The following is a 10,531-nucleotide window of genomic DNA, read 5'->3' as shown; positions in this document are numbered from 1 at the left end:
GGACAAACCAAGACTAAAACTGACAAAACCACATAATTATAACATATAGTTACAACAGTGCAAAGCAATACCGTAATTTGATAAAGAGCAGACCATGGGCACGGTAAAAAAAAGTCTCAAGTCCCGATAGCCCCATCATTTCACGCAGACAGTGGAAAGGAGAAACTCTCCCTGCCATGAACTCCAAGCGCTGCAAAATTGCCAATGCATTGGAAGCACCCGACCACAGCCGACTCTGAGTCCGTCTGAAAACTTCGACCAGCCCTCCGACACCGAGCACCGAGCACCATCTCTGCTGAGCACTTTGACCCCGCCCTGGCCGCCAAGCAACAAGCAAAGCCAAGGAATCGGGGCCTTCCCCTCCGGAGATTCTGGATCACACAGTAGATGAGACTTAAGCAACATTCCTCAGCACAAGGTAAAAAATATACATGATTTGTTGATGTCAATGACTTTCTGATGATTAATTTTGGGACTTGGACTTCATCAGCAAGTTTAGTAATCATTGGCAATCTCCAGCTACTCTACAGAAGGGGTTAGTGGGCAATCTCCACTTGCCCTACAGAAAATGATAGTGGGCAATCTCCTCCTGCCCGTACAGAAGGTGATGATGGACAATAATCCACCTGCCCTATGAAGGTGACGGTGGGTTTCTTCTTGAACATTGTCAAATTACTGAGGGTTTTCCCTCAGTTCTGTGTTCAGGGAGTTCCAGGACTCAGAACAAATGAAGGCCCATTACATACAGTATTTCTAGGTCAGCGTGGTGTATAACTTGAAAGTTAATCCGGGGTTACTGATTCTCCCATGCATCCACTGCTATTGCCCATCTTGGTGTTAGAATCATAGAACAGGTAGATGCGGTCAGAGTAATTGAATGCAGGTGAATGCCTTTTTCTCCCCTCAGACTCTGGACAGATAACAAACTAAAGACTTCAGAAATTTCTATTTTTTTTTAACGATCATCACACATTTAGTATTTTTCATTTTATCTGTGCTCATATAAAATCTTTGCATTGTATAGGTTTTTTGTTAAAATCATTGCATTTTCTTGAACTATAACAGGAAGACTTGCTGATGGCTGATTCCTATTGAGACACCCCTGGAGTTCTTGATGACAGGAACAACTTTTAAGAGCAGGTGGTCTGTTTGGGAAATGAATGTGGTAGGAAGTTTGCTGATCTGGGAATGTTTGTATAAAGAAGTACCAAGTAAAAGGCTGAATTGCATCATGCCATAAAATCTTTTAGTCCCTTTCACTTTACACATTTAAATGTCAAATGTATTCAGGAGGAAGCTGATTCAGAGTTTCTGAATAAGCAGGAACTGTGGCAATCAGGTGCTAAAGACCAGCAGTCTTGTTCATTGCTACCTACAGGAGAAATGGCCATCATTTGAGAGAATTATTAAATGATCTTTCAGAAAACAATTAGTTCAAATGAACAAGATGAACTGAAATTTTATTTCCCAAAATAGAATTATTCTCTGCTGTCATACACATCTAACTGAATAACATTTCCATAAGTAACTCACTTAATTACTAACTAAATTAATCAATTAATAAACAGGCAGACAAACAAGCAAGTAAATAAATAGAAAGAAAGGGACTTCTTCTGCTGGGATTGCTCTGCTGGGAGCTGGCATAGACTCGATGGGTGAAATGACCTTCTATTCTGCGCTAAGTAACTCACAAAAAAGGCATCAATGATTTGCCCCCACCCCACTTTAGCATATTGTAGAGTGATTCATAAGGCCAGAAGATATAGGAGCAGAATTAGGCCATTTGGCCTAATTCAGTCTGGTCCACCTTTTCATTATGGCTGATCCTTTTATCCTCTCAGCCCAATCTCCAGGCTCCACCCCATATCCCTTCATGCCCTGACTAATCAAGAATCTGTTAACATCCACCTTAAATACACCAAATTACTTGGCCTCCATATTCCACAGGTTCACCACTCTCTGGCTGAAGAAATTACTCCTTATCTCTGTTCAAAGTGGACATCCCTCTATTCTGAGGCTGTGTCCTCTGGTCTTAGGTTCCCCCACCACAGGAAATATCCTCTCCTCATCCACTCCATGCAGAGATTACCCCTCATTCTTATGAATTCTAGTGAATACAGGCCAAGAGCCATCAAACACTCCTCATGTGATAAACCTTTCAATCCTGGAATAATTTTCATGAACCTCCTTTGATTCCTGTGCGATTCAGTCACCCACCACATCCACTGCTCCAATTAGTCCTGTGCTGCCCACCACAATCACTAGCTTCTTGCTTGCTATTCACCTCACAATACCTGGATGTCACTCAGTTGGGCAAACCACTGTGTGGGATGTGCTGAACTACAAATGAAATAACATTGTCTACCAAACCGCTCACCTTCACAGAAACCCTTTCTGCTGTTGCATGGTGGTGCTACAAGAGAGTTCTTCATCCTCACTCACTTCCCAGTGACAGTGGGGAGCAACAGTTGTGACTCTTCAAGTTCTCTGTTGGAATATTATAGGTCCTCTTTCAGTCTAACACTCTGAGTGCACAATGTTACAAGGCTGTGCTTATAAGATTTTGTACAAGTTGACATGTTTTTGGGACATTAACTCAATATGTTTAACATATCAGGTGAAATATAATTTTTAAGCAATGCATCAAAAATAAAGAGGTTTGTTTAAAAAAAAAGCATTTATTCTGGGCACTTCTCTGCAACAGTAACTGCATATCACACCATACAAAGAGCCCTATGATAAAAACAAATATTCTACTTGGATTGAGTGTTATTCATTCCCTTGATATTTGAGCGGTTATCTGGTCTGGATAGGTAGTCACCAATACAACTTTTCATTTGAACTAAGAATGGCATTATTTATCTTTCCTATTTTTTAAACTATTCCCTTTCAACAAACTCACATTTCACTGCTCTTTAATTGATGTAGTTCCATAGATAAACAAGAGCAATCATGGTCATAGTCGATGATCACCCATGTCATATGACATTGGCACAATGATGATAGATTCCATAGAGACAGTTGCCCTCCAGTACTTTCCTACAAGCTGGTTTACTCCTATATGACTGAGCTGGGGAATGTAACATTCTGCTGTCTGTGAGGTGCTGCAATCATCTGTTTGAAGCAGCTGATCCAGCAGCAGAAGCAAGGCTGCCACTGGGATTAAGAGCATTAACAAGCCTGAGGCCTTTTAGCCATCACTGGGCTGTGTGAGGGGGCATCAGCCATGGTGGGGACAAGAGGCCAAGTGTATCTTTTCCTCTTGCGCTTAAAGGCAAGCACCTCTGTGTCTTGGCCACAAGTTTTCCCTGGGCAAGTTTTATTGCATACCTTGCTGTCATTGATAAATTTGCAAAAATTTGTGGCTGGGCCTGTATTGAAGATATTTAGTGCTGCTGTCAAACTAAAACAGAAATACAGGATCTCAGGCAGGGAAACTCCATTTTATGATGCAGTCTTTGTGAATGGTCCCTGATAGAACAGTACAGAATGAATGGATGACAGCTGCTCTGATAGAACTATTGCTGTGTTGAAAGAACATCACTGTTATCTGTACCAAGCACACTCTGGCTGAAGTCTGAGGAAATCACTTTTCAAATCCCGGACAGCGTGTACATTTTCAGAAAACACTAACTGCTGTCAAAGCTCCTTGTCTCAAGGTTATTAATGTTTTCCTGTAAGGTCCTTAAGTGCTCCTGTGCAACCACTGATTGCAAACTCCCGGGAAGCCAATGAAGAGGTGAAAGAATTGACCCTAATGCTTTAGCATGAACATGACACCACAACCTGGTGGACCATTTCTAATGTCCTCTACATAACTCTACACGTTCAGGAGATTTGGAGTCTGCCCTCTGGTTTACAGGCTACGGAGGCATACTGAGACAGACATAACTGTGCTGGAAGATCATCAGCTTGGTAACATAGACAAAAGAGCACTAGAGCACAGTACAGGCTCTTCAGGCCACAATGTTATAATGACCTTTTCACCTACTCTAAGGTTATTTTAAACCTTCCCTCATACATAGCCCTCCATTTTTCTATCATCCGAGTGCCCATCTAAGAGTATCTAATGTACCTGCCTGCACCGCTGCCCCTGGTAAGACTTTCCACGCACCTATCACTCTTTGTGTAAAAAACTTACCTCTAACATCCCTACATCCCACCATACTTTCCTTTAATCACTTTAAAATTATGCCTCTCACGTTAGCCTTTTCTGCTCTGGGAAAAAATCTGGCACATTCCAGACTGCAGTATAGTCTGAGGGACACACTGAAACTCAAAGCACCACCACGAGGATTTTAGAGGGAAGGACTGTAACCTAAGGTCCTGTTACCACAGAGCACTGAGGGGCTGGATCTGATGTAATATCCTCTTTAGCATTTGATTGGAGTACGTTCAAAGAAACCATGTGAGTGACACTGGTGCTTTGTAAATGAAATGTATTGCTTTGATGACAAAATGAATGTAAAGAGAGACTTCTTGATTCATTTGTATTTTCTGTATCTATTTTTATGAATAAAATTTTTTTGAAGTAAAGTCTTAAAGAATTCAAACGTAACTTTTGGAACATGGACAAAAGTGGTGTGTTGAAATTGATCTTTACAATGCTATGTTTTTCATACATTCTGATTCAGTTCTAATACAGATTGATTACATTGCGATTGATTCCCCACTCCAATCACAACATATAGATAAGGATTTACGCACAATTCTCAGCTGACATCCCAAAGACAAGTGACTCACTGAGATGTGACAGGTTAAACTTGGTGCAGTTACAAGGTACAAGGTATACTTATTATCAAAGAAAGTATGCAGCATATATCTCTGAGATTCATCTTCTCCCGATAGCCACGAAACAAAAAAAACATGGAAGCTGTTCAAAGAAAAGCATCAACCCACCCCTCCCACAGGCAAAAAGATACAAAGCGTGAAATGGCAGCAAGCACATCAAGCACTTCCCCCACAAGTTAAAAACAAATCACACAAATGGCAAGAAGAGCATCAACAACCCTTCCTCAAGCAAAAAATATATCACACAAATAGCAACAAGAACATCAGCCCCCCCCCCCACATACAAAAAATACAAGTCGCAGCAGCCCCATTCAAATTATTGGAATTAGTGGGCTGTAAGGAGAAAGATATAATTAAGTTTGTTAAACATTCTTCCTTTTGCTTTTGTGTGAGTGTGTTTGCTTGTGTGCACATGCACATACACATAGATTTTTAACATACATTCCTGTTTAAGGAATGCCATATTTTTGATATTACTTTTACTAATTAAAACAGGGGTTCCCAACCTTTTTTATGATATGGACCCCTACCATTATCCAGGTTGGGAACCCCTGACTTAAAGCATCCCTGATGGTTTGATATCACAGAGTGCTTAAGCATAATGGAGGCTATTTGGCCTGTGGATTCCATATCAGCTCCATGTAAAAGCAAAGCAATAAAGTTCACTTCACCATTCTCTCCCCATAGACTCACAAATTCCTCTCTTATCCAATTCCACTTTGAATTCTACAATCAAATCAGTCTCTATTTATGTCCCAGCCAGTATATTCCAGATCTGAACCACTGAATACATAAAAAGACCTAATCTTATGTTGCTCTTGGAATAGATATGATCCCATTCCCAATACGAGCATGTGGATACAAGAGAACCAGGGCTGGGAACTAAATACACAAGGGTATTTGATACTATGAAAGGATAGGCAGAAAGGGAAAAGAGGAGAGGCTTTGTTGATAAAAGGTAAGATCACTGCAGTGGTGAGAAACTACATAAAGATACTGAAGATGTAGAACAAGCTGTAAAGAATTGTAAGGGTAAGAAGTCACTGATAGGATGAGGATGTAGATCCCTTGATGGTAGCTATACTAAAGACAGATTATAAACCAGGAACTAATGGGGGCTTGTGTGAGGAGCATCAATAATAATCATTGGTGTTAATCATCATGTAGATTGGACAAATGAAATTGGCAAGGGTAGACCTGAGGACAAAGCATACTCAGAATAACTCACTGAAGAATGAGCTAGGGAGTATGCTGTTTTAAATGAATAGAATTAATTAATGATGTCAGAGCAAGGATCCCCTTATTCTGTAGTGATCACCTTATGCTGAAAGAAGTGATCATACATTGATAGAATTTCAGGGTGAGAAACATCTGGAACTGTGTCCTAATAAAGACAGTTAGAACACTATGAAGACAACATTGGCTAAAATGCACTGAGGAAATAGATTAAAATCTGAGGGTAGATCAGTAATTGTAAACATTTAAAGTGGTATTTCATGAATCTCAACAGAGTTATATTCCAGTGCAGAAGAAAATCTGTTTGACAACAATGCACCATCTCTAGCTGACTAAGGAAGTTAAGGGCAGAATCAAATTGAAAGAAAATGCGTGCAAAGATGAGTAGGAATTGCTTTTAGATACTAGCAAAGAGTGACTAAAATATATATACAAAGAAAGAAGATATGATAAGGGAATATGAAATTAAATACTGTATAAAACAGTAAGAGCTTTTGCAGGTAAATCTAATGGAAGAGGGCAACAAATTCCCTGGACCTGATGTCCTGCATCTTAGGATCTCTATAAAAATGGCTATGAGAGATAGTGGAATTTGGTTGTAATCTTTTAATTTTTAAATTTCATTTGATTTAATTTAGAGATCCAGGCCCTTCTAGTACAATAAGCTGCACTGCCCAGCAACTCCCCTCTTTAACCCTAGCCTACTCACAGGATAATTTACATCACCAATTAACCCATTAACCAGTACATCTTTGGAATGTGGGAGGAAAGTGGAGCACCCGGAGGAAACCCACGCACTCACGGGAAGGATGTACAAACTCCTTACGAACAGCATCGGGACTGAACACCAAACTCCAAAGGCCCAAGCTGTAATCACACTGTTCTTACCTCTACGTTACTGTGGCACCCCTCTCAAACTCTCTGGATTTTCGAGACATTCCAGGATTGGAGCACCTTCAAGAAAGAACCGAGAGGAAAAACACAAAGTTTACCCCAGTTGGTCTAACAGCTGCTGTTGAAACTTCTAGAATCCATTATTAAAGAGGTAATAGTGGGACTTTAAGAAAATCACAAGAGGATCATCTCCACATAAAATTATTTCTCATAGGCTTTTCATGGCATCTATTTCAGCAGGAGAGCATTCAGTTAACTAGGAGCACAGCTGGACTGGTACTGGTGTGAGAAAGTTGAATATATTTCAAAGGCACAAGTACATGTATGCATAAGTGCAGTACAAAACTTGCTTGCAGCAGCACTGCAGGCACATAGCATCATATAAGTGGCATTCACACGAAAAAAAACATAAATTATGCATCATTTTTAAAAGCAAGAACACAATTAGAACAAAAAAAAAGCAGGTGCATTTTAGTGTGAAGTGATTAAAGTGGTTACAGTGTTGCTAAACTAGTGATTAGGGTTGTGTTGGTTGGTTTAAGCTCCAACTGGTTGAAGGGAAGTAACTGCCCATTTGTGTGTGTGTGTGTGTGTGTGTGTGTGTGTGTCCCACCTGTTCACCAATGAACAGTCATTGAAAGAAAGGATGAAGAACATGGGTAACCAAAGAGGCAGAAATAAATTACAAACATTACTATGCCCAGTTTGAAAGTGCACAAAGCTAAACTAATTTTGGCAGCCAAGTCGCGTCAGCGCCAAAAAATACAACTGTTCAAACAGTCCTTTCTTTGTAAAATAGACACTGTGCTGCTTACAGACCCCACTAGGCCTACAGTCGCGAATGCCTATTGTTTGCAAGTCTTGCTTGGTATTTAAATCCAGGAAAGGCTTTTATTATGCTCTAGGAAATTTGACAACCTGCCTTTAAAAGGGCAGTTTTCATATTCCTTTACTACAGAAGGCTGTTTTGTTGAATTGTTGAATTCCCCATAGCTCACTGCCAAGAAATAACTCAACCAACAGAAAGGAGGGGAGGCAAGCTCTCACCCATGACAAATTCTGAGATAATTGAATGCTGAGTTTAAATCCATATAGTAAAAATGCCGGAACTTTTTCTAGAATGCTCTCAGCTGAGACTTGCTGCACCCTTAGCCCAAGTTGGTATATTTGCTTGTCTTCAACTTCTCATTTCTCCTATCTGAATTATCAGATCAAAGATACTCATGATCTAAACTTATTGCATGAAGCTTTTTGGAGAGACGGCTGGTTGAAAGGGAGGTTGGGATGATTAAACCTTTAATCTGCACTGTGAAATCATTTCATTCACCTTACTGGTACACTTTTTCAGTTATGTTATAGTTGGCACTGCTTACAGAAACAATAGGGTCTCAACGTTAACTCCTTCTGTCTCAGGACCGAGTTACTCAGATCCTGTTTGAACATATATTTATAGATCTTGAAATTGTTTCAGTTTGTTAGTGTGACATCTATGTAAGAAATGGATAACAGTACTAGTGAGACTGAATGAATCATTCACATGAATAACAGATCCAAGCTGAAAGAACTGGTGTAATTTTCCTTGAAGTTAGAGTACTGGATAATGTAAAACAAAGGGATGGAGATACCACTTTAGATGCTTATAAATGACCTGGATGAAAATGTAGATTGGTGAGTTAGTAAATTTATGGATGATACCAAGATTGGTGGAGTTGTGGATAGCGTAGAAGACTGGCAAAGAATACTGCATGATATAGATCAGTTACAGATATGGACAGGGAAATGGGAGATGGAGTTTAATCCAAATAACTGTGAGGTGTTGCTCCTTGGTAGGGCAAGTGCAAGGAGACAGTCCACTGTCAAGGGCAAAATCCTTAATAGTGTTGCTCAGCACTTGGATGGCTTCTGTTTTATTTGCATTGTAAAATTTTCTTTGATGTAAATTTTATTAATAGAGATTAAAATGGATTTATTACCAAGAAATTGTATTTTAGTGAGCTTATGGCTTTGCTTTTGTCTGGAATGTTAGGAAACTGAAGGATAACCCTATAGTTTATGAGATTATGAGGATTGGGGGGAGAGTCAGAAACTTTTTTCTAGGGCAGGGGTGTCTAGAACTGTGGGGCACAGATGTAAGATGAGAGAGGAGAATTTAAAAGAGATTGGGGGTGGTGGATGTCGTGGTAACGGGAAGTAAATTTTTTGCATAGAGAGTGATGAATATCTGGATTGAGCTGCCAGAAGAGGTGGTGGAGGAAGATTCAAATACAATGATTAAAAGGCATTTAGATGTGTGCTTGGTGAAGAAAGGTGTCAAGGAGTACAGGCCTAATGCAGGCGAATGGGATTGGAGTAGATAGATATTACGTTTGATATGGACAAGGTGGGCCAGGAGAGCCCTGTTTTGAGCAGTTTGCTTCTGTGATTCTAGGATTCTAGATGGAGAGATTCAATAGTCTTTGCACAATAGATGAGCAATGCCAAAAGTCCATAAACAAAAGTGAAAGGAACAGCATAAGCTGATGTAGGCTGAGATCAGAGTCCACAAGATCTCATTGTTTACAGGATAAAAAATGTTTTCAGTCAAGTACAGATTGAATTGGATGCTTTAAGAAAGGTCCACCTTGTTCTGTAAAGGAAGTCAACAAACACTGAGGAGCCTGTGCAGCAGGTGTGGATGTACTGATGTCAGGCCAAAATAGTGCACAAGACACTCTGAAAACAATCATGTTCAAGTTTTTAGCATTGGAAACCTCCAGAAAGAAGAACGAGATGTGACTTTGAAATGGACAGCAAACAGGGAAGATCTGGTATCTATAATGGGTCAGGATAGGAGCAGGGATGTCAGATGCTGTGAAAACAAAGGCTTAAAGATGGTGAACTGAAAAGGGAAGTGGATGGTCCACATGTCAATAAGATGAGAGCTGAATCTCTGGCCCGTATTCCTGTTCTGCTTTCTATCCACACTCACTAATCTATTCATCTTATTTAGTTTTTGAGCTAAGATTCCAAACCTTCACAATTCACTAATGGAAGAAGTATTTTTGATTCGCTACCACATGACAGAACTTTTACCCTGAGATGATGATGGACTCTCCCCTTAGCTGAAGCACCCTGTCGGCACTTACCAAGCAAAGCCCTTAAAATATCTCCCAAAAGGATCATGTCTCATTTATGTAACCTTCAGAGAATTCAGACCCATTCTACTGATCGTTTCATTTGGATTCAAACTAGTGAATCTTTGTTATACTGTCTGAAATTCAAGAATATCCTTCCTTCAGAAAGAAGATGGATACTCTTCATGATACTCCAGGCATGGTCTCATTGAAGTACTTTGCAATTACTTTGTTAATCTTCCAATATATCCATTTGCAATAAAGGCCATTTGACTTCCTAATTATCTGTTGTGCCTTTGGGTTTATTCTCTCTGATACCTCCACAAGTCTCTCTGAACACTTCCAGTAAATCCTCAGCAGGTTTGCAAGCATCAGAGTAACCTAATCTAGAGAGATGAGTTTCGTAATTATAAAATGCTAACAAGGCTTCTTTCCTAATATATTTATATTAAATGCTAGCCTTATGGGTAATGTTAGGCTGGGAAAAGTCAAAAGCT

This window comes from Mobula hypostoma, chromosome 9 (genome assembly GCF_963921235.1).
Source record: "Mobula hypostoma chromosome 9, sMobHyp1.1, whole genome shotgun sequence".
Classification (NCBI taxonomy): Eukaryota; Metazoa; Chordata; class Chondrichthyes; order Myliobatiformes; family Myliobatidae; genus Mobula; species Mobula hypostoma.
Note: the sequence above shows the minus strand (reverse complement) of the source record.